General features: G+C 43.1%; 1 protein-coding gene and 1 long non-coding RNA gene across 4 annotated transcripts in view; one reads left to right on the top strand and one right to left on the bottom strand.

The window, feature by feature from the left end:
• The window catches only part of LOC106732259 (uncharacterized), a 115518-nt gene extending 93666 nt beyond the window's left edge, over positions 1–21852 (top strand). For all 3 annotated transcript variants that reach the window (XR_016350525.1, XR_012906618.2, XR_012906619.2), the window contains 2 exons: positions 18840–18926; positions 19544–21852. This is a non-coding gene — a long non-coding RNA (uncharacterized LOC106732259). The remainder of the gene's footprint in view (positions 1–18839; positions 18927–19543) is intronic.
• ZFHX3 (zinc finger homeobox 3) overlaps positions 1–25873 on the bottom strand; it is an 866714-nt gene that overhangs the window by 363396 nt on the left and 477445 nt on the right. The gene's annotated exons all lie outside the window — the stretch shown is intronic.

The raw sequence follows: 25873 nt of genomic DNA, 5'->3' as shown, positions 1-25873 counted from the left end.
CCCCTATTGGAAAAAGCACAGGTGCTCTGATGGCCATTCTGTGTATGGCCATCAGAGCTTTCTTGCACAAGAGCATCCATGGCAGTGTGGACACTCTTGCGCAAAAGCAGATCTCTTGCGCATAAGCACATGGCAGTGCACAAGAAGCCTGCAGTGTAGACGTAGCCAAGGGGTGTGGTTTCCTGTGTCCCGAGAAACTTGTTAGCTCTCGCTGCACCAGTGTGGTGCACCTTGTTACAGACATCAGGAACGTGAGTCTTAAAGTGGAACAAATATGTTAAAGGGATCATGGAAAGGCATTTAGGCCTGAAAAACATAAGAGAAGGGCCAGAGATTTTTTTTCTGGCCTCAAATGAACAGCAACACTGAGGAAGCTAGTAAGGCTTCTACCTGCCAAAAATATGGGCAAGAATCAAATGAGAGAACCCATGTCAGAGGTACAGGAAAAATGGAACGGCTGGAGGAAAGGAAGCATATATTTGTTTACAGTGGCTGGAAAAAAGGATGCACTTGTGATTGTGCGTATCAACTCTATTTTGGTAAGACAGAGCACACCTGAGACTAGTAGCGGACAATGGGCTCAAGTTTAGTGGGCTGGAGTTAAGCAACTTACAGCAAATTTTGGGTTTAGAAATGTAACAGGTGAAAAATGATCTCAGGATAATAAAGCAACTGCTGAAAAAGGCTGGAGAGCCAGACTCTAGTCTGTACTTAGCACTACTGAATCACACACCAGCACCAATGAAATGGCCCCGAAATCTGAAAAGGAGAAGGCCTGGGTTGTAGAGACTGACGGCAGAGTCGCTGGGGACTTGCAAATGTACAGAGAGAGGTGAGGGGAAAACAAGACCTCTTGGATCCTGGGAGCTGCAAAGGAGCTGTTGCATGACACGAGGCTGGCCCGCAGTGCTCCACATTTGTCACACCACACGAACAAGAACCCTCCAGTCTCCAGAAGGGAGAGAGCTCAGGGACACCCAGTCTGCCATGTTGCCCATGATGGTCTCAAACATGCAAATGTAGCAGGCTGAGACAATGGCGCACCAGCACACGGAGCGACCTCATGTGAACTGCTGATGTTCCAGGGTAGCCCAAGTGACAGCGCAGGCATCTCCAAGACTAACTACACATTGTTCAAAAGCTTTCGAGGGGAGTGAGCGAGTCTGTAACTGGAAAAACTTAAAAACAACAAATAGTCCTGCAGCACCTGAAAGATTAACAAAAGAAGTGGGTTGTGCCCATGCAAGCTCATGACCCCATGGACATGTTTTGCAAAAGCGGCGAGGAGTCCTGTGACACCTTATAGACTAACTGAAGTGTAGGAGCATAAGCTTTCGTGGTCTTTGCCCACGAAAGCTTATGCTCCTACACTTCAGTTAGTCTATAAGGTGCCACAGGACTCCTCGCCGTTATTGCAGATTCAGACTAACACGGCTACCCCTCTGATACTGGACATGTTTTGTTAGTCTCTAAGGTGCTACTAAAAAACAAATTCATTGTTTTTTAAGTTTTCACACATTGTTAGTAGGTTTCGTTGTTAGGTTAATTACACACACTTTAAACCATGTGTTATGTTATGCTGGTTTTAAAGTGTTGTATTACGTTCTAGAAGGTGTAGTATTGGGAATTGTGCCTTTCAGGGCTAAACTTCCTAGCGAGGGAGTCTTAGAATCATAGAATCATAGAATAATAGGACTGGAAGGGACCTCGAGAGGTCATCGAGTCCAGCCCCCCGCCCTCAAGGCAGGATCAAGCTCCGTCTACACCATTCAAGCTCCGTCTACACCATTCAAGCTCCGTCTTGGTGGGGTGGGGCAAAACTCGTTACACATAGCCAGTAGGAAAAAGAGACAAAATCAGATCTCCTGCAAGCACATTAAAGCATGAGTTATGTCCGCATGCCACACCTTGGCTACGTCTACACTGGCATGATTTTCCACAAATGCTTTTAACGGAAAACTTTTCTGTTAAAAGCGTTTGTGGAAAAGAGCATCTAGATTGGCATAGATGCTTTTCTGCAAAAGCACTTTTTGTGGAAAAGTGCCCATGCCAATCTAGACGCGCTTTTGCGCAAAAAAGCCCCAATTGCCATTTTCGCGATTGGGGCTTTTTTGCACAAAACAAATCTGAGCTGACTACACTGGCCCTTTTGCGCAAAAGCTTTGCGCAAAAGGACTTTTGCCCGAACGGGAGCAGCATAGTATTTCCGCAAGAAGCACTGATTTCAGACAGTAGGAAGTCAGTGTTCTTGCGGAAATTCAAGCAGCCAGTGTAGACAACTGGCAAGTTTTTCTGCAAAAGCAGCTGCTTTTGCGGAAAAACTTGCCAGTCTAGACGCAGCCCTTGAATACAGCAAGGTTTAGTCTACACTGTAGGGTTTTTGCGCAAGAAGCCTTTTGCGCAAGTTTTTGCACAAAAACCTTGCAGTGTAGATATAGCCTCGCTATATTCAGCACAGTATGTCAAGAGTAGAGGAATAATTATGCTTAAGGGTCTGGGTCGTACCATAAGCTAAACAAAACACAATGAACTGATCTCCGTTTTTCTCAGAAATGTCTGGGAAAGCTTGTAAGGGGTTGTTGTTTCTAGTCTGTTCTCCATATGGATTTTTAAATTATGGATCTCAAAATTATGGATCTTCAAAAATCCTGTTGGGTTCTGGTCAATGATCCAACAGGAAACATGACTCAGCTACAAGATTCTTTCATGCTCAGGAATGCACTTTGCTTCTGGCATTGAGAGTTTTCAAGAAGCTTCATTTTTTGTCCAGAACATCAATATCAGAGTTAACACATTTCTCTCATATTTACTAACGGCAAAAGGCATGGTGAAATAAGATGATGTAAATAGAGTTGGGCAAGTAGCAAGAGGTTTTAGATTTCCAGCATAGGCATGTGAAATAATAGACTGACACAAAGTATTTTCAAATTCAGATAGAACAATTGTAGTTACAAGAGACTTAGCCTTTGCTCCTTTTTCCTTGTGACACCCACCAGATCCCAACAGTTTGTGGTTTATCTACTTTGATTTTAGTAAACTGTAGATGATGTAGTTGGTTTCTATCCGTTTAACCATTCGGTCCTTTTAAAGGTGGAGTCTGTTGACCTGTGACCACAGCTCTGTTCTACAGATAGTGTCAGCAGAGCCCAATTACTGAAGTGTATTGAGAAAAATCGAATTGAAGCCAAACAAGACAAAAAATCCACACAGGCACACAGAGCACTGTCCAGCTTTCAGTTTGACTGCTTGAATTACCACTGCGGTAAGAGAAGACAATAAATCAAAATAGATATTTACTGATCTCAATTACAGACACCTGCAGGAAAAACTGTACAAATGGCACAAGGAACAAAGGCTAAGAGGGTGAAGTTGAGCTGAACAATACTCTGTCTGGTCTCAGCTAGCTTTTTCTACATTCAGCCAACTCTGACAGAGAAGGCTGCAAAAAATCCAAGTAATTTTAACCAAGTGAGATGGATTGCACAAAGACCAATGAATTTACTGGAGCTCATTAGAAGAACTAGAAAAAAAAAGCTACTAAAAGATTTTGGACCATTTAAATGGGATCCTGTTATTCCATTTTTATTTTCATTTTACTTTTATAATACTGCTCAATAATCACTTCTAGTCATTTGCACAATTGGTGTTTTTGGTACAGGTTGAACCTCTATAATCCGGCACCCTCGGGACCTGACCAGCTCTGAACCAGATAATTTTCCGGACCATGGGATGTCAATATTGTCTAGTAGCATCACCAACACTTCTACTAGGCTGTTAGAGGACATTTAGGGGGTAAATTAGAGCTAAGTAACAGCACAGAACAATGAGAGCTAGGACTGGTGATGGTAACCTTGGCCACATCCATGAAAAGTGGACATCCAGCAAACTAAAATCATGCTGGACCATGGATATTTCCAGACCAGAGAGTTCTGGACTAGAGAGGTTCAGCCTGTTATATAAGGTGTATTATTTACTATTAGCGTGTATGTGTATGTTAAAGCTTTAAAACCAGCTACTTCTGTGTTGTGATTTGTAGTGATATTATCAGTATATTACTTAATGTTTTCTATGGGAGATAAAGATTCTTCAAACAGTTTACATACAGAATAATGTTAGTTTGCATTTCCCTACAACAGACCTAGTATGTTTTAACAGATAAGGTATCAAACAAGTATTAAATAATCATTATAAAATGCCTGTGTGATAAGGTGAAGGGTTCTACCATTACGGTGAACAAATCTATGGGGTTCCATCATCATAAAATTGACATTTGCACTTCATATTCAAGTACCTACTAACAGAACAAATCCAATGTGTCATCACTGTACTCGTGAGGTATATTTTTTAGAAAACAGATTGGCACAAACCAGGAATTATAAAATTTGGGGATTACAGTGATTTTCAGACCTGTACAAACATAAATTTCAAGGCTAGGCTCTGTGACCATCTTCTATAGCTTGGAAGTAGAAGGAGCTGAAGAAACCAGAAAATAAACATATTACAGTTTTGCGTTTAGTTTGAGTCTGAAGGCAATATATTCCCTGAGAATTTTTTCCTGTTCCATCCATGGTCTCTCTCCGGTAAATATAGATTGATGTGAGCATTTCTTTGCCTTTTGTCTCCTTCCAAAGGGATTCAGGAGGCCTTCTGCAGTGAATTACTGGCTGTACTGTGCCTGTGAGCCCATTCCTTTCCATCTGCCTCTGGAGGCTGTTGATGTTACAGGTCAAATGTCGTGCACTGTCTTTAACTCTGAAAAATGCTATGAGTTTTAAATAGGAAGTTATCTTTAACTATATGGTGGACACACTTGACTGCTTTTCGGTCCTTCTGCATTCCCACTGAATAGTTTCCAGTTTGTGCATCTGTCTTTGGCTGAAAATGCATCTTCACAAGATGGGAGAAAGGGCATCAGAGCTCCCGGATCATTTTCTTCTTTCCTAGAGACCCCATTTTGCTGTGGAATGACTTATCTACTTGAATGATGCGTTTTTATTCCATGTGCATCTTCAGGCCTTTGCCACCGACTTCCATCTTTGGCAGCTGCAGCTGCCATCTTAGCTTCTTCACATGTCATTTCAATGGCTTGCAGTTCTGCTTCTGTTGTGTATTTCCAAGTTGTCCTTGTTCTACATCATTGCCTCTTGCTCTGCGAATCCCAATGAACACTCATCTTGTGCTGTTTTGTTCTTGCCCCTTTGTGTGTCTCAGCCATCTTCGTTTTTGTTTAGTAATTTCCTGTCCTATCCATTTCTGTTTCATCCTTCACCAAAGCTCTTCATTTGGGACTTTTTCTAGCCATCTGATGTTGGGAATTTGTCTGTGACAGCTATTTATAAAATCTTGGAGTTTAGATAATAAGCTTATAAGTCTCCACATTTCAGTTTCACATTTTAAGATTGACTTTACAATGGTGTCAAATATTCAAAGTTTAGTTTGAAGGCCAAGGTATACAGCATGTAAGAATCCACTTTCTTCTCTAAAAAGTCCAGAATGAAAGGAATTTTTCCATGGCAAAGCATTTGCCTGAAGACTGGTTAGCTGTTTCACTCAAAGATGTCTTTTGCTTAATTAAATCCACTGGTCCAAGTTGGGAGGGTGATTAGTAATCAAATCTACACATACTGCCATCAGAGGAAAGTGGGATCTAGCTGACAATTCATGGGATTGGTGGGAGAGAAATTAGGGTTGCTGTCCAACTCTAACTTTTTAGACTGAAATGATGTGCACCGGATGATAAAATGCTAATGAGTTGGCCATTGGTATATTGTGTTGATGCGAGTTATGGGCCTTATGGAATGCTCTGTTGTACTGTGTATGGCCTGTGGGCTGAATTAAGGGACAGTGGATATGGGAAGGGAAGAGGGGGAAGAATCATGGTTGACCATTATGGCTGCCACCCCTGCCATGTCCTAGCATCCTGAAATCTACCACAATGCCAATGGATCCGGTAGATGCAACCCGCGCGTGAAGGCTAGCCAGCTGTGTGTCCTTTGCTGTGGTTTACAGCACTGTGTGGGCTAACAGCCGTCAGTTCCTTCTCCAAAATAGCAGGGAAGAAGGGCAGGTAGCGGAGCACTCATATCTCGAAGAACTACAGCTACTGCACAGGGGAGGAACCATTTCTGGTGTCACAACAGGCGTGCCATTCTAGCTGCCTAATGAACAGTTTCCCTGTTAAAGAGGAGGGTGCTCTGCAGTTGAGTTAATGATAAAAGAAAGGGTTTTGTCCTATCCAGACAGAAGACCAGGCCTCTCCTGACATCGAGGGCATGCCTTTTGTTTCTCTAGGTGAGGGTTATGGTGGAAGTCTGGCAGATGAATGGGTTGGTTAATATGGAACTCAGAGGAGATGTTAGGTAAAACATTGGGGTGTGGTCATAATGTGACCTTGTCCTTGAAAATTCTGTGAAAGGGAGAGTGCCATAGGAGCTCTTACGTCCCTCACCTGTCACCCGGATGTGATGGCTATCAGGAATGCCATTTTCATTGACAAATGCAGGGATAGACGGCTCAAATGGAGGCCTTGTAAGGCATTTCAGAACCAGACTGAGATCTCAAACTGGAGCAGGACGTTTGACTGGTGGTAAGAGATCTCCAAGCCCCGAGGAATCTCTTGGTGGACAAAAAGGCAATAACCCTCTCTTGGAGAATGGACAGCTGTGGTGTCTGCCAGGTGGACTCTAATGGAGCTCAGCAATATCCGCAAGCTTTTTAGTCTCCAGATATATTTGGCAGTGATGTGGTCATTGATGGAATATATTTGAGGTCACAGCAACAGACAAATCTTGTCCATTTTTAGGAGTATGAGTAGCAAGTAGTCTGGTTTTTGCTGTGCAACAGTACTCTTTTTACCTCCTCTGCATCTAATCCCAGGAACCATCAGCCAATCACTCTCTGCCCTGGTCTACACTAGGACCTTATTTCGAAATAACCTCCCTAAGGTCGAATTTATAAGTGGTGTGTCCACATTACCCAGCCCGTTATTTCAAAATAACAGGCCACAGAATTGGATCGCTGTACTCCTGCTTTTCATTAGGAGTAATGCTAATTCCAAAAGAGTAATTTTGAGATAAGAGGGTGGACGCTCCGGTGCCACTAATTTGAACTTTTTATGTGATTCATACAACCTCTAGGAGATCAGAAATGGGGCAAGATGGGATCTCAGAGCCATCTGGAACTTTCTGAACCTTCTCTTATAGGCAAGTGCAGAGACTCCAAGAGAATGCAAAGCAGCCCTGGAGTCCTTTACTGTGAACAGAGATTTGTCCTTGCTATCTGAAAACCATGCAGGCCCATCAAAAGGGAGGTCTTCCGCCATAGGCTGTACCTTTTTAGGGAGCTGGAGCCCGAAGCCCTTCTCATAACTACTGCTAGATTTCCTACCAAACTGGTCTAGCTGCTAGCTTTGTCATGGGGTGTGGATTTAGCATGGTAGTCTCTTCCATGTTCATTCAACATGTAAATCTCTGAAGAATCAGGAGAGGAATGAAAAATAAAAACTCTGTTGTTTGCTGTAACAAAATATTTCTGATCCGCTCTTCTGCCTGTAGGTGGCCGAGTGGCTGGCATGTGCCAGACAATCTGCAGAGTCCAGATTCGCTGGGTTGACAGGCAAGGCTTTGTGGGCAGAAGAGGCTGTAAGAAGGTTGCCAAGCAGCTTATAACAAGGTCCTTTCACTGCCTCAGGAGGGATCTGCAAGGAGGCAGCCATTCTCTTGACCAGATCCTGAAACTGCTCAAAATCATTTGCCAAGGATGGAAGCAGAGGCCTAACTGGTTCTTCTGAAGATGAAGAGGAGATGTTGGCTGGAGGAAAGGCTTCTTCACTAGCTCCAGTTTCCTGGTCCTCAAAAGTGTCTTCCTGAGGATCAGGTCTCCTCGGGAGGGCAGGCAATGAAGGCTACCTATCTCTGCAATGGGTTTGATGTGAGGCTTACTGCAAGGACACTGCTACGAGAAACTTCCCATCTAAGGAGTAAGGGGTACAAGTACACTTGGGCTACGTGTATACTGCATCTCTCTTCCGCAAAAGCTTATGCAAATAAAGTGTGGATTAGCATTTTGCCATGCTTCATTTGCAAAAATTAATTAGGGGCCGCTTTTGTGCAAAAAGGAGCTGTGTACATGGCTCCTTTTTGTACAAAACCTCCCTCTTGCGCAAGAGCTGTTTCAGGAAGAACGGCTCTTGCGCAAGAGGGGGCTTTTGCACAGAAGGGAGCTGTCTACACAGCTCCTTTTTGTGCAAAAGCCTCTTGCGCAAAACCAACCCAAATTAATTATGCAAATGAAGCATGGTAATATGCTAATCCATGCTTCATTTGCATTAGCTTTTTTGGAAGAGAGGTGCAGTATAGACGTAGCCTTAGATTGGAGCAGAGGAGAAAAAATGGTTAGTGACGTTTTGTAACTGCCCTTCAAGATGTGTTGCTCATACCCATCCCGTCCTAGCTGTGCACATGCCCCATGCACAGTTGCCAGAAGCTTTCCTTCAGGGTACCCATTGGGGCAGCGAGAGCCCCCTCTGCTGCCCTGTGCTACTAGCTCTGGTATAAAGTGCTCAGCTGACCACTGCCCTTCAGGTCCTTCTTTGTGGAAGCTCTGCTGTTGCGGGTGCGGTGCGTAGCCATGTGCACCACAGCCCATTACAAAATGTCAGGAACCTCTTTTAATTCTTGGAGTGACACATGGCAGTGCTAGCTAGTCAACTAGATGGAGGCTATGAGCAAAACTCAAGGCCTGTCCTCGTAAAGTTTTCTGGCCACTCTTCTGAGAAGAGGAATTGTTGGGGCAGGACAGAATATTTATTCTTAGTACAGTCTTCAGACACAGACCTCACTTTGAGCCAAGAAAGGCACTTTCTTTCCACTGTGTTGCAAAAAGATCAGTCTGAGGGAAACCTCATCCCACGATTGTGATTCTCCAGTATAGTACTGCAAGGACCTCTTGTGTAGGACACTGAATCTGCCAAAAAACTGTTCTTGCCTGGAAAATAGTTAGCAAGAGCCATGACTTGACAATAGAGGCACCATTTTCAAATTCCAACCAGACCCCAGGAATAGATGAAGAAGTAGCTTTTCCTCTTTCTGACTGATGTAATACATAGGGTTGCCAGGTGTCCCATTTTGAACTGGACAGTCCAGTATTTGAGCTTTCTGTTTGGGAAACAAATTGAGAAAATAGAAATGAGAAAATAGAAATGTCCGCTATTTTCTAAATAAGATGTAATGTAAATTGTGATGTAATGTCAAGTGTGTCCGGTATTTTTGTTAAATCATCTGGCAACCCTAATACAGAGAAGTAGAGCTGTTAGTATTTCAACTCATCTCTTTTGAATCTAAGAAAGCGAGGTCTGTATGGACAGAGGTGCTACTCTACGTTCCACCATGTTTATGGAACAGTTGGTCTTCCTAATTCCACTGGCATTGTCCAGTTCATTGTTCTAAATGGGTTCCTAAGCTCATATTTGAACCGTCCAAGACAACTGCTACTGATGGATCAGCGATGTGACAGCCACTCTGTAGACATTCTGGGAGATCTACGGCAGTGGACAGGTGCTGTTGCAGCATAAGAACTTGCTCGTGGATCTTTTATAGCATAAGCTAATTTTATCCACATTACGAAGATGGAATGCATAGGGCTAGAGGCACAAGCAGGACTTAGGCATTTAACTTCTCCTTTAGGCACCTAAGTCCAACACTGAAGTGCAAATGACATTTATTGAACTGCTGTTCAATGGCTGCCTAACCTTGTAGGTAACTAAAATTCGGAGGTCCCTATGTTTCTGCTTGTAAATTCCCCATGGGGTCTACATTTCTGCTGAGGAACCTAAGCAAAGCTGTCTACATCCTGAAGACACCAAGCTGTTTGATGTCTAATTCCTGGCAGGGCTCACTAACTAGGCAGTCCCTTATCTGTCTCCCCCACCCCTATGGTGTGTGGGGGGGTGTCTGATCCAGTAGGCATGCTCGGAGAATATTTAGGAGCATGCCCACAGTATTGGTCCCTGTCCAAAGCACAGACAACATAAGGTGCCCCACCATAGCTCAGTGGTTAGAGCACTTGCTTGGGATGCAAGATTCTGTCTGATCTGGAAAAGGGACTCAAGGCTGGCGATACCCTAACCACCGTCCTGGGGTAGAGCTCTCTCCACTGTGGCTGCTGAAGAGGTTCCATTTTGTGTAAATAACTAGTTGTTGGGCCAGAGAAGAAGCGACGGATCTTACATCCCAGTGTTCAGAGATGGATCTTATGTCCCACTAATGTGGGCAGTGGGTTCAAGTCACTGCTCTAAGCAGGCAAAGTGTGGAGCGAAACCCAGTTCTCCCACATCTCGGCAGATGCTTTAACCACAAGAGGACACCACCAGTACCACTTTTCACAAGAAAGGTCTGGCTTAGGAACTGGATCCAGCAAAAGGGTTACAGCTGTGAATCCTAAACAGTCCCCCTTGCCCATTTGTCAGCTTGGCTCCCTGGCTAAGCAGTGAAACAATCAGGCCTGCTAGCCATTAGACTAGTAAATATATTTTCTTAAACTCTGTGGGCCTGATTTGCCACTCTGTTGCACCAGTTTTATGTCAACTAACACAGTGGAATATCAGGCCCCACAGGGAAATATCATATTGCTATTGTAATTTTTCTTACATGCAAACTATGGTACCTGCTATTGTTTATAGAAAAGTCCCAATTAGTGTCTGGGGAAATTAATATTTGTGAGCTTTTGCCTATTAGGATTCTCCACAGGAAACTGTAATTGGATAGCTAGACAATAAGGAGTTATAAAAGGAGGGAAAGAAGGAAAGCGCAGCAACATTACTTACCCACCAGGTAGGCAGACAGAATCACTGGTGGAGATAATGTCCCGAAAACAAAAGGAGAGGTTATTCATCGTGTGCGGAGCCTTTGAGATGTGTGTTCCTATGAGGGAATCCACGTCAGGTGCATGTGCCTCATGTGCCTGTGATTGAACATTTTTGGTAGCAGTGCTTGTTTGGCTGGTGCATGCGTTCTATGCCCCATACCAAGGATATAGAAAGCCAGGCAGGTGAATCGCTCGTAGCACCTTCTTGACTGCAAAGTCACACAAGAGGACTCTCCAAGCAAAGGGGAAGGGGAGCAGGTAGTGAAGTCGATTTTTCTTGCACTTGTTGCGGGCAGCAGTCACAGAGGTCCTCTTCTAGAAACCCCCAGGTCAAGAAACATCGGTCTGAAAATTCAAGGATTGAGCTTCCAATCATAATCCAGGCAGAAATGTCTGCTCAGATCATTGGCTATGGTGTTCTGCATGCTTGGGATGTAAAAGATGGACAGAACACGACTGGCTATACACCAATTCCACAGCTCTATTGCTTTGATAGAAAGAGACAGACTCAATCCCTTCTTGATGATTTATGCCCCATTGTCTGTCATGCCTTTTATGGACTGGTCCCTGATTAAGGAAAGGAGATGAATGCAAGTGTTTCTCACTGCTCATAATTCTAGGAGATTGATTTGAAGAAGTTATCCTTTCGCCTTGAATGCTGTGAGTCCCAAGCTCTTCCTTGTTCCCTGAATGATGCGTCTGAAGTTATTATCCACAAAGGTGAGCAGCTACTATACCAGGACTTTGGAAAATATTCTTGGGGCAGATGAGAGGCTGAAGGGCAGAGCATGATAATGGAAGCCATACTGGCTGACTGTGAAATGAAGAAAACTCTTGAGAGAGGGATGAATGGTGATATGAAAGTATGTATCCTGAAGGGTGAGGGCTGGGAACCAAACTCTGGAGTCTAACAATGGATAGCTGCAAGAGTTCCCATCCTGAGTTTCTGTGAATTCATGAATGTGTTTAGATATCTGAGTTCTATTCTTTCATGGAACCAGAAATTACTTGCAATAAAATCCCTTCCTCTGTGCTGGACTGGAACTGATTCTATGGCTTCTGTGCATCGAAGGATGGTGGTCTCTTATCTCAGCAAATCTTGAGAAGTGTCCCTGAGAAGAGATGGGAAAAGGAGGTGAGATTGGAAGGGGATGGGGATGAAGCGGATGGAATAATCTGATGTTAGACTCTCCAAATCCTTTCTTGGACATAATTTGTTCCTACGAAAGTAAAAAACCGGGGCAGTCCCCCCAAAGGAGGAGGTAATAACTTGTAGCTGAAGAATCCAGACATTGAAATGTTCTTTACCTTTGACCATACCATCAAAATTGACGCTTCAGGGATAAGGAGGGCTGGCTGGTAGTGGTTGCTGTGGGAGGCCTTTTTTCCTGATACCATAGCCTTTTCTAAGGCAGATCAGTTGACCTATGAAAACTGGATAATTGGACTAGATGGGATCTCTGTGCCATCTGGGATCTACTACATTTTGTTTTATTGGCAGATGTGCATATATCAAGAGACCTGAGACTGGCCCTTTAATCCTTTAAGGCATGCAAGGATTCTTAAGTGGATTCATTAGAAAAGTTCTGATCCATCAAAGGAAGCTCCTCTACTGTATTTTGGACCTTCCTAGGAAATCCTAATAGCTAGAGCCAAGATGCAAGGAGCTCTAATGGTGGCTGAACCTAGGGTGGCTTGTATGCTACAAGCTGACCCTCACTTAGGATAGCTTGACATTGTTCCTGATGTTCCAGGGTAGATGTTCAATAAAGCTGAAGAACTTCTGGTCTTTCTCGTACAGTATAGACTCAGTATGGTATTGTCAATGACATTTATCAGCAGCCCCACAACTCAAGTGTTGGGCTGAGATTATGAAAATAAAAATTCTTAGCAAGAACATAATATTTGTAGTAGTTTATTTAAATTTAAGTGGAATCTGACCAGTCTTTTTCGGAAGGATACATTAAGGAATAATTTACTAGCAAATCCTCTACTTGACTAGAGGATATCATGTCAAATCCAGCATGGATTTGTAAAGAACAAATCATGTCAAACCAATCTGATAGCTTTCTTTAATAGGATAACGAGTCTTGTGGATAAGGGAGAAGCGGTGGATGTGGTATACCTAGACTTTAGTAAGGCGTTTGATACGGTCTCGCATGATATTCTTATCAATAAACTAGATAAATACAACTTAGATGGGGCTACTATAAGGTGGGTGCATAACTGACTGGATAACCGTACTCAGAGAGTAGTTATTAATGGTTCACAATCCTGCTGGAAAGGCATAACAAGTGGCGTTCCACAGGGGTCTGTTTTGGGACCGGCTCTGTTCAATATCTTCATCAACGATTTAGATATTGATATAGAAAGTACGCTTATGAAGTTTGCAGATGATACCAAGCTGGGAGGGGTTGCGACTAATCTGGAGGATAGGGTCATAATTCAAAATGATCTGGACAAATTGGAGAAATGGTCTGAGGTAAACAGGATGAAGTTTAATAAGGACAAATGCAAAGTGCTCCACTTAGGAAGGAACAATCAGTTTCACGCATACAGAATGGGAAGCAACAGTCTGGGAAGGAGTACGGCAGAAAGGGATCTAGGGGTTATAGTGGACCACAAGTTGAATATGAGTCACAGTGTGATGCTGTAGCAAAAAAAGTAAACATGATTCTGTGATGTATTAACAGGTGTGTTGTGAGCAAGACTCGAGAAGTCATTCTTCCGCTCTACTCTGTGCTGGTTAGGCCTCAGTTGGAGTATTGTGTCCAGTTCTGGGCACTGCACTTCAGGAAAGATGTGGAGAAATTGGAGAGGGTCCAGAGAAGAGCAACGAGAATGATTAAAGGTCTAGAGAACATGACCTATGAGGGAAGGCTGAAAGAATTGGGTTTGTTTAGTTTAGAAAAGAGAAGATTGAGGGGGGACATGAGAGCAGTTTTCAGATATCTAAAAGGGTGTCATAAGGAGGAGGGAGAAAACTTGGCCTCTGAGGATAGAACAAGAAGTAATGGGCTTAAACTGCAGCAAGGGAGGTTTAGGTTGCACATTAGGAAAAAGTTCCTAACTGTCAGGGTGGTCAAAAACTGGAATAAATTGCCCAGGGAGGTTGTGGAATCCCCATCTCTGGTGATATTTAAGAGTAGGTCAGATAAATGTCTATCAGGGATGGTCTAGACGGTATTTGGTCCTGCCATGAGGGCAGGGGACTGGACTCGATGACCTCTCGAGGTCCCTTCCAGTCCTAGTATTCTATGATTCTATGTGGCGCATATCTTAGAGTTTATGTTATGATTCTTGGCCTCCTCCAGAGGGATATGAATCAAGTCAGCGATTCATTTAATCAGATCCAGAAACTCTTTAAAATTTTCATCACCAGAGGGAGGAGGAGGCATTAAAGCCTCAGCTGGAGCTGATGAGGAGACATTAGTTTGTGGTGTCATCTCCTTCTCTGCCCTAGACTCTTCTCCTCAGCATGAGAACTTATGCAGTTGGGACAGCTGAGGAAGGAGAAGTGGTGCAGGATGATGATCCCCATGGGAATAACTAGGTGGTCTCAAATTGCTGGCAGTAGCCTCCACATGGGTCCCAACATGGCCACTGTAGATGACCAGTAGGTAGATGACCAGTGCCACTTAGTGAGCAGGGGCATGAGACTGTCTTGCCCCGGGAGCTTCTTTTGCAGTACAGCTACCTGGAAAGATGAGGAGACCCCTAGACAATCTGAAGAAGAGACCTCTTCATAGTCTAGATGAGAAGCAGAAACATTGGAGGGAAGGATGATTAGCCACATGCTGCCTAGGGAACCAGAGAACCCTGTTGTGTCAAAGACAGGTATGCTGTGTCTACATTGGCATGCCTTTCTGGAAAAGGGATGCTAATGAGACACTTTGGAATTGCAAATCCGCGGGGGATTTAAATATCCCCCATGGCATTTGCATTTACATGGCTGCCGCTTTTTTCTGGCTCGGGGTTTTTGCCGGAGAAAAGCGCCAGTGTAGATGTGATTCTCCGGAAAATAAGCCCTTTTCAGGAGGATCCCTTATTCCTACTTGAAAGTGGCAGCCATGTAAATGCAAATGCCGCGGGGGATATTTAAATCGCCCGCGGATTTGCTATTCCGAAGTGTCTCATTAGCATCCCTTTTCCAGAAAGGCATGCCAATGTAGATACAGCCGTAAGGTCTGGGATGTTTTGCTCATTCAGTACCTATTAATATTGGAGTCTCTTCCTCATCAGACACTGACAAGTCCTAGGAGAATCTAAACTCCTGTGGTACTAGGTGATTCTGCATTTGCATGAGGAGGGACTCCAGAGTAACTGATGGTGGTACTAAAGAGGTTCATATTGGTGCTATCTAGCAGTGGGACAAACACCAAGGATACTAGCCTCTAAGGTAGAAGTACTGCAGTCTGGTTCACCAGTTTAGGTGTTGGGGTGGTAACAAAAAATCAAACAATGTTATAGACTTTCTTGAGAGCGCATATTTAGGATATCTGCTGAGATGAACATATGTGCATCTTCCCACAGGAGAACTTGGTACCAAGGTATGCATAGTACAATGAGTCTTTGAGGAGCTTGAAGTCTTCTACAAGTTCCCAGTACCAAGGATGCCTGGAACCTTTTTGGGATATGTGAGATCTGAAATGGTCTATCTTGATGGTGACTCAGGCTTTTTGAATTAGGCGGTGCATGAAGAGATCCAAAACTCTGCTTCCTAGGAACTCCTAGAACTTATCCTGCATAGATCTAGATACCAAGATCAAGGGGGCACCGTGCTTGCTTGGAAGCTGGTGTCCTGGGAGGGGACCTGTATCCAGGCCTCTATCCACATCTGATTAGAGGGAGCACTCCATGATGAGAAGCTACATTTAATCTCCTGGGGTTTTCACACAAATTCTGCTTGTAAAAGCTGAGCAGGTCTTGCACTTCTCTGGAGTTTGTTTGTCTCCCAGGTAACACATATACCTGGCAAGTTCAGGCTTCTCAGCGGGTCAGAGTGGTGCTGAAATCCCTAGGATCCCAGCATACCAAATTGATGATGATGACCCCTGAAGCAAACACCTCAGAATTGAGGTGTATGGAGGTGTGTGTGTGTGTGGGCGGGGGGGGGGGGGAATAAAGAGAAGTCTTCGTAAACAATCAAAGAACTACATCAGGTAAGCTGCACTGAAACTGCATCTCAACTTGTGGCTAAGGTGAGGGACACTGAAGTGGGCCCACTAGATGCTTCATCTCAGGCTGGCAGCTGGTTGAGAAGGAGCTGAGTGTGATTAGCTCAGGCAACTCGATATGTCATTGGTATAAAGCAGGGGCACTCAGCCCTGCCGGAATATTGTACTCCTTTCAGGAGTCAGATTTGGCTTGTGTACCCCCACGAGGCACCTGATTTCAAAACGACTTGCTTACAACATCAGATATAAAAATACAAAAGCATCACAGCACATATTAATAAAAATGGCTGACTTCCTCATTTTTACTGTATAATTATAAAATAAATCATCTGGACTATAAATATTGTGCTTACATTTCAGTGTATGGCATATAGAGCAAGTCCTTGCCTGTGTTAAATTGTAGTTCGCACTGGCTTCACCAATGCTTTTTAAGTAGCTTGTTGTAAAATGAGGCAAATATCTAGATGGGTTGTTGTACTCTCTGGAATATCGCTGTGTACCCCCCAAGGGTATATGTACCCCTGGATTGAGAACCACTGGTATAAAGTATGTAGATGCCTGGAGCATATGCATGAGGTCAACGGGCACTGCTACCAAAAAAAGAAGCTGATCAGAGGTGCATGGGACACACACATGGCTGATGTGGACCAACCATAGGGACCCTACTTGAAGGAGGAAGATCTGGTTTGCAATTTGAACCTCCTCTCCCCTCCCCCCCCAACCCTACATTTCATGCAGAGCAGAGTCAGAAAGGAAACCAGGAGACACACAAAGGTAAAAGTACACTATGGTGGATCCAGCACCACATAGAGCTATTGTGGATAAGTTATTCTCACAATTTTCATAGTGTGGACCACCTCCTGTGCCATCTGCAATCATATTAACCACTTGTCCTTACACTTGGGATCCCACAACATCCTTGGAGCAGCAACAGCAAAAGCTTACATAGAAAATTAATACTAGGAACTATCTGATGTGTTTTGAGCTTCTTTTAATACCTATTTAGCATCTGCAGACCAGTAGGCAAGACAACCCCTGTGACAAACTCTCCAAACTACCCGTAAGTACCCTGTAGGCCACCATTGGGTCAGAGACCACAATTTCAGAATATTTGATTCATATATATAAGTTGTTAATTGAAAAAAAGGAAATTAAGAGAAGATAGCCATGAACTGAGCTCACTGCTGATATACCAGGAGTTTTTGCAGGATGAATCATAGAATCACAGAATCCTAGTGTTGGAAAAGACCTCAGGAGTCATCGTGTCCAGCCCCCTGTCCAAAGCAAAACCAATCCCAACTAATCATCCCAGCCAGGGATTTGTCAAGGTGGGTCTTAAAAACCTCTAGGGATGGAGATTCTGCCACCTCCCTAGGTAACTAATTCCAGTCCTTCACCACCCTTCTAGGGAAATAGTTTTACCTAATATCCAACCTAGACCTCTCCCACTGTAACTTGAGACCATTGCTCCTTGTTCTGCCTGTGACGGACCCCCACCCTGCTTTAGAAAGTGGACTTGTGGACACAGATAGCCTAACTCAGAGGTGCTTTGAGCAAATTATCTCGTCATAATCCGCTGGATCTGTATATCTTATTTTGGTGTATCATTCTTGCGTGTAAAATTAGATATATGGAGCATGGAATATTTTAGGATTTTAATAATGCAAAGGGGCAAGTCATCAAGGGTGTTCCCTCAAGGTCTGATCAACTGTAAACAACTCTTTTGTCCTTTAAGTCTTAGCAGTGGTTGGTCCTAAAAAGTCATGTGATGTGACCTACCCAACTGGTAGGGACTGGTCAGGTAGCTTCCCATGGAAAAGGGGAATCTTTAAAACAATGGGAGACTTAGGAGCTTTTTGTCTTTGCACTGGCTGGACACACCCGAGGGAAGAAACCAAAGACCCCAGGGAAGGAACAGCCCTGGTTTGGAAGGCTTAACTGGAAAAGAAATAGTTTTACAGTGAGTTTATAATGAGTTTGTACTGAAGTTTTAATGTAGAATTAGCGAAGCGTTTTCCGTTATTTTGAGTTTGTAATCTACTTTGCTCTGCCTGTTCTCACTTATTACCACTTAAATCCTACTGCTTGTATTTCATAAAATCACTTTTATTTTCTATCAAGCCCAGTGTAAATAACGGTTACCTGGGGCCGTCAGTGTGTACATTCCCCCTTTCATTGCTATGGGGACTTACCTAAATAATTCATGTGGGGTTCTGATCCCGTTTGGGGAGGGGTATCCCAGGAAGCTGGGTCCTAAACTGCGTTCTCCTTGGACCTGAAGAGATTCAGTGTCTGTACTGCTTCTTGGGGGGGCATTAATCTCAGTTTAGTACCTTGACTGGGAGTGGGAGCGGGAGGAAGCAGAAGTAGCCCAGTAGAACCAGGCGATGAGAAGCCGCAGAAAGCAGGAAGGCGAATGGCAGTGGCCTTGTCAGCTCTCCAAGAGGTACCCACAAGGGGTATTCTGTGACCGCACCCCATCATGCTGCCATCTGTCACTACTGAGAAAAGCCTTTCTTCATCCTCTTTGGAGTCCCCTCTCCCCCCATTTGCATTCAGGACTTTGGGACAATCAGGTGAAGATTGCCCTCACAGCAATCATTCCATGTTTTACAGGAGACTCAGAGTTTAATTGTTATATGTACTTAATCTGAATCTTAATGTATGCTCATCAGGCTCGGAAATTCAGCAGCAATCCTGGAAAAATGTTTCGATTGTAACCCACCTGTGCAAAAAGATTGTGTTTCAGAGCTCCTTGACTATGTCCACAATTAATTTTGTGTTTCCATCCTGAAACAGAAGTGTTGCTGCATCTTTGAAAGGAAAGCTATCCTTTGTGGATAAGTCACCCGATGTGGATCAGAAATATTCATGGAATATTTTCAGGTATGAAATATATTCACAAGATTCGTACCTATACAGGAGGGGAATCTTTGTGGGAAGGATATTTTACATGGCTTCATACTGTATTCTGTATGAACGATAAACATTATATATTTCCTCTACTATCAAAGTTGCAATATAAATAAAATTAAGGAAAAAAATCTCATTAACTTTTAAACTTTTATAAAATAAGTATTAAATTTGTTCTGAAAGTTCATCACACTTTGAAAGTATTTCCATCCAAAGGGTATGTTTCCATCTTGGGTTTGTTAGATTAAGCCTGAGAATTCTTTTTAACTCCAGATATATGTATAGATACTACGGAAAGTGGAAACTATTTCTGTGCTTGTAAGTAATTCTGTGGGAGTGAATTTGTTCACAGCTTCCAGGCCAGGAAGACTGACCCTTCCAAATCTTTAAAAGCTTGTGGAAAAACTGTAAAAATCAAATCAAATAAAAATAGACACAGACTTTCTTACATTAAAATTGCTTGGGAAAAAAATGCCTAGAGACTGAAAAATGATGTGTAAAAAGCAAACGTACTAGTAAACATATTTTTTTCAAATTAAATTAAAAATATAAAATGACAGTATTTCTTACTTTCTGTCTCTCATTTCCAGCTTATTCTTATCAGAATTCTGTCAGCCCCCAAACTGACATTTTCTTGTCCTGATCATTCCTGAGATAGTGGAGAAGGAATTTTTTTATTAGCCTGATGCAAACAGCAGATCTTCCTACAGAGAAACGTCAAGGACAGTTTGGAGTCCTAATCCCTGACCTGCTTGCCCTCTCCTAACTAGCTATTGACATTGAACTTACAAAGCTGCAATGCCAAGATGAGATAATGAATTCTCTTTGCTTTGAGTGAGAAAAGGGAAGAGGTCTCTGGTGGGGAGTGGGGGGATGAGGGGGGGGGGAGAGCTCCACAACTAAAAGTGCTGTTAAGAGGAAATAAAACTTAAATCTTCTAATATGTGAACTTGTTTAGCAACACCCATTTCTCCCCGCCCAAAACAACCAACAAACAAAGGTTGGGCACCTTAGCGTGACAGCATTTAATTCTGAATATTTAATTAAAAGCATCTGGCACTTACGGAGGTCACCTGTAGTCTAAAAAATGTGCTAGTTACTGGTATATTTTTGTACTGTTTGGTCTGCATTTTCTGTTTCTTTTTGTCCTCCTTTCTTTGCCTTTTGCTTTTATTTTTGCTCGATACAAATGCATTCATGTAATGGAACACCTGTATTTGACAAATGCAAGAAGTACTGATTTCTGTCCATTACAGCACTAAGAATTGCAGACTAAAACAGTCATAGCATTCAACGGCATCACTGTATCACACTTGAAGAACAAAGTGACATTCAATGAAAGACAGCAAATTAAATATGGATAAAAGACAACTGGTTTTCAATCAACATGTACACTGTGGAACTCATTGCCACAGGATGCTATTGGCAAATCCTTGTACTTCATGGCTGTGTTGGGGATCTTTCTTCCCTCACGTTTTCTACTGATCGAACGGACACAAATACTGAACTGACCCTGTCATTTCCACAGTCGTGGTTCTTTTGCTTACCACCTTGTGCGGATTGCATCACATAGTTCTCAGAATGAACTTGCAAGAGCAACACACTATTGCCGTAATCCTTTTCTCAGTGAAATGCCTCCTAACACTCAATTCTGTGCTATCAACTTCAAAAAGTGTTAAAAAACAAACACAAATCCACCCAAACCAGCTAGATGTGTGTGTAGCTAAACTGAGCAATCCTTGGTAGTGTAAACCTTGTCTGGCCTTATGCCTACTCCACTTTTATGTGCCACCTCTAATGGATAAATGGTGACATTTTAGGGCACCAAACTCTCTTTTACTTATTCCTTTACCCAGGATACATTTGACATTGTAAAAATAATGATGACTTGAGCATGACAACTGTTATGACCATGAGGACCAATGATTATAATAATGCCCTCATAGCAAGGCTTTGGATTGGACAGCAGTGATTATATCAGTCCTCTTTATACTTTATTTTGGGGTCTTTACAACTAAAGGAGATGAAGCTCTAGCTGATACCTGTTTGGAACAAGTCCACACCCTCCTAGAGGATGGATTAGATTATATAGCTATCAGGATCTAATTAATTACTATGATTTTATCATATGCTGAGTACTATTGAAGGGACAATTGTGATCTCTTTGTCTGATCTGCTGCACAACACAAACCATAGATCATTTTCAAATGCTTCCTAATTTGTCATGTTTTAACTGGACACAACGCTCCATTACTGACTCCACTAGTAGCGTACGCACTCACTTCAGAGTCCTTTGCTTGCACATGCAGGGCTGGTGCTACCCTTCACGGCCCAATGTCACTCCTCTTCCGCTGGTTTTTTACCATAACCCCTACGTGCTGTCTCTGCTTTCCAAGATAGAGTCCCACATTTCTAAACACAACACAGCAGGGCACAGATTAGCCCACAAATTTGGGGAATGAAGTGGACACTGTTTTTTTATTTCAGAAGGTGGAGAGTTACTGGGGGAGGCTCTTCTAGATTTGAATTTGAAAAATAGGAAAGAACTGGCTGAGCATTTGAAAGTGGAAGGCAGCTTGGGTGAAAATGACGACGAAATGGTAGCGCTCATGAGTCTGAGGCAGGGCTACTTAACACACAGTCCACAGGCCGCATGCGGCCCGCGGCCCATTTGTTTGCTGCCCATGGTGTGGTTTGGGTTGGTATGTGTTTAGCAGTTACATTCCTGGACTGTTGTGAAGCTAAAACAAAAAAGCAGTCAATATAATGATCTTCTGATGATATGCATTTTAGTAGTTAAATTCCTGGACTGTCATTGCTCATTAAAAGTGCTGTCATATGGGTAGAAATCGGGTAAATATTGCATTTTATTAATAGCAGTAAAACTGACATAAATGAGGCCTGGGTGTTGTGTAGTCTTGCCTTAATCTTTGTATTCACGCCCGTCAGTGTGAAAGAAGCTATTTGCATATATTTGCATATATATTTACATATCTATGCAACCGTACTTAAGTTGTGGCCCTCATCATGTGCTGTGAGTATCATTGTGGCCCCCAGGCCTTCCAAAGTTGAGTAGCTTTGGTCTAAGGAATGGTAGGGGGGGAAATAAAAGATAATGGATTTCAATGCAGATGTTAGCAAACTCCTAGAGAGATAATGGGTAACAAGAAATCATTTTACAACAACATTAGAAAAAAGAGGAAGACCAAGAATAGGGTAGAACCATTACTTAGTAAGGGGGGAAATAATAAAAGAAAATGTGGAAATGGTAGGAGTGACTTCTTTGTTTTGGTTTTCACCAGTGTTCCCTCTAAGCTTTTCCATCCATGTGCAGAATAAATTTTGTTTGGTGCACTGAGGCATGTGCAGATGTGCACCTCCAGTACAAACACATGCAGCCAGCTGTGGGCACTGCAGGTGCTCTGCTAATTAGCTGGGTGGCATTTGAATCTCTCCAGGGTGGCTGCTCAAGTGCTCAGCTCACAGGGAGCACTGGTTTTTCTCCAAGAAGATTGGTGGTGATTGGACATATAACATAGGGAATGCCAGTGAAAATGAGGTAAGATCAGAGGCTAAAATAGGAAAAGAACATGTTAAAAATTACTCAGATAAATTAGATGTCTTCACGTCAGCAGGGCCTGATGAAATGCAACTGAATGAGGTATCTGAGCCATTAGCAATTATCTGTGAAAAGTCATGGAAGATGGGAGAGATTCCTGAAGACTGGGAAAGGGCAAATATATTTCCAATCAATCAGAAGGCAAACAAGGACAATTGAGGGAATTACAGACGAGTCATCTTAACTTCTATACCTGGAAAAATAATGGAGCAAATGATTAAGGAATTCATTTGCAAAATCTGGAAGATAAGATGAAAAGTAATGGCATTTGTCAAGAACAAATAGTGTCAAATCCACCCGATAGCTTTCTTTGAAAGAGTAACAAGCCTTGTGGAGGGGGGGAAGGGGCAGCTATTGTGTATCATGCCTTTTGTGAAGCTTTTGATACAGTCTCATGTGACATTCCCATAAACAAACTAGAGAATGCAACCTAGACAGAGCAACATGATGGGTGCAAAACTAGTTGTAAAGCCATTCCCAGCGCACATTATCAATGGGTGACAGTTATGCTGGAAGGGCGTAACGAGTGGGGTCTGCAGGAATCAGTGCTGGGGCTGGTTTCTGGATGACATCAAGCTGGGAGGGGTTGCAACTGCTTTGGAGGAGAGGGTCATCATTCAAAATGATCTGGACAAACTGGAGAAATAGTCTGACGTCAACAGGATGAAGTTCAATGAGGACAAATGCAAAGTGCTCCACTTAGGAAGGAACAATCCGTTTCATACATCCAGAATGGGAAGCGACTGTCTAGCAAGGAGTCCTGCAGAAAGGGCTCTGGAGGTTCATAGTGGACCACAAGCTAAATATGAGTGAACAGTGTGACACTGTTGCAAAAAAATGTAAACATGATTCTGGGATGCATTAACAGGGGTGTTGTACACTGCACTGATTAGGCCTCAACTGGAGTATTCTGTCCAGTTCCGGGTACCTCACTTTGGGAAAGATGTGGAGAGAAGAGCAACAAAAATTATTCAAGATGTTAAAAATATGACCTATGAAGGAAGATTCAAATAAATGGGTTTGTTTAGTTTGGAAAAAAGACCGAGAGGGAACATAGTAACAGCTTTCGTAAAAGGTGTTACAAGAAGAAGAAAAAATTTTTGTTAACCTCTGAGGATAGGATAAGAAGCAATGGGCTTAAATCGCAGCAAAGAAGGTTTAGGTTGGACATTAAGAAAAACATTCTGTCAGGGTGGTTAAACACTGGAATAAATTGCCTAGGAAGACTGTGGAATCTCCATCATTGGAGATTTTTAAGAGCAGGTTACACTGACAGAGATGGTCTAGATAATATTTAGTCCTGCCATGAATGCAGGGGTCTGGATTAGATGACCTCTTGAGGTCTCTTCCAGTCCTATGATTCTAAAATCTCATCTATATTCTTTATTCCCTGTGCTTATAAAGCAGTGGATTGAATTCTAAATGATCCTATTTGTTTTTGAAATATTAAGAGAGACATTCATCACGTTTTAAACTTCTCATAATGCCTGATTATTCCAGATACCTCTGCCCTGAATTTACCCATTTTTAGGGGTCCTAAAACCCACTGTTTAGAGGTCCATAAGTTGGAAGACTAATAACTTTTCATTATCCTGGCTCCTGAAAGGTTCATTTTAATCTATCTTTCCATTAAATGTGAAAAATCCAACTCTGAGCAATCATCATTGTTTGCTTTAATACACTGCTTTCAATATCTGTGTTTGAAACTATATGTGTCTGATTTTACATTGTATATTTGGTATTTTACATATAACTTTCTTTTAAAATCAGTCATTAATTGATGGGGTACCACCCTGAGAACCTTGATGGGGCCGGGAGAGGGTGGGGAGAAATGAGGCAGTTTACAAATTCACAGATAATCTATGCTATAGAGAGCCAACCACCATGTAATTTAACAGAAAAAATAAAATTACTGTTACTAATATCAAACACCAGAGCAGTGCCAAAGAGACCAGTGTGAAAGGCACACTAGACAGCTAGACCTAGGAACACATCCCTCCTGCAGCAGTGAAACAACTCTTGGATGATTTAAGTGCTCATCAGTAGAGCAGACTGCGAACAGCTGCACCAGAAGATCCGCCTTTGTGTAGGTAAATCATGGGCCAGAGCCCTCCTTTCTCCTGAAGCTACTAGAGCATGCAATAACCCTCCTTCCTCCTTGGATTTTAAGGCATTTTGATAAGTAACAGTACAGAGGCCAGCAGGGAAACCAGAGCAGATTATTTGTGGGGGTACATCTAGAGCTCCAGGTTACAGCAATAAAAATCCAGAACACAAGGCCTGGGACCGAATTGCTCTATCCGGTTCTGCTAAGGCTGGTTAGCATGTTTGTAAAGTATTTGCTGCTTTGGGGAGATTCACTGATTGGACAATTGCCATCAGAGCCAATTTGAACCTTGCCTCACGTTACTTTGACTAGTCCTAACACTAAGCCCATCAGGCCTGCCTGCAGGGGAGGGGAGCACCAGCCCCAGGCGTCTAGAGCCCCAGGCTCTTCAAGCGCCCCCGCCTCTTTTGCCCAAAGAGCCATTCCTTCCGGGATGTGCAGCTGGTCCCTCCCCCAGCTTTGCCCAAGGCCTATGGAGGCTGGCCAGCCGGGGGAAGGCTGGGGCTGATTTCCCTGCTTACTTCGGGAGCTATGGGGGTATATTCACACCCTTGCAGTCCACAGTTACAAAAAAAGCCTCCCTCCCCCCCCCGGAAATTCCTGTGTACGGGGCTGAGATACCAGTTTCTGGGTTAACTAAAATGAAGGCACATGCAGTCGTCTGATGAAAATCCAGAACACAAAGCCTGGGACTGAATTGCTCTGTCCAGTTCTGCTAAGCCTGACCCCTCCTCCACAAGAATGAGGCTCCAAAGTCAGCCTGACCAGCAACCCATTTCCACAAGGGCAGGCCCAGTTTGACTGGGTCTAATAGCTATGGGGGCTGTGCAGTTGGGATTACAATAAAGTGACGTGGTGGGGGAGGGCAGAGAGAATGACTGAGCTTTTTCCTGTACGACCTTTTGGCTTGAAATGGTCCTTTGTCAGCTTTCTTCATGCACTGACAGGTCAATCCACCCTCTACAAAAGGAAACCTGCTGCTGAAATGGAGCTTGTTCTATCATCTCCCCGAAGGACCTCCTATCAGCATAATTCATGGTGAAGAGGGAGGAAAAAGTGCCTCTTTCTATGGATATTTCATCAGGTTTCTGTGAGCTTCATAAGCAGCCCCTCTTCGAAACCAGAAAATGAAACAAGACATATTTCTGGGGTTGTCAGCAGGCAGATCCACTGGTTTTATGGTAAGTAATCTCG

This window comes from Pelodiscus sinensis, chromosome 12 (assembly GCF_052426305.1).
Source record: "Pelodiscus sinensis isolate ZL-2025 chromosome 12, ASM5242630v1, whole genome shotgun sequence".
NCBI classification, from domain to species: domain Eukaryota; kingdom Metazoa; phylum Chordata; order Testudines; family Trionychidae; genus Pelodiscus; species Pelodiscus sinensis.
Note: the sequence above shows the minus strand (reverse complement) of the source record. Positions and strands in the feature narration are given on the sequence as shown.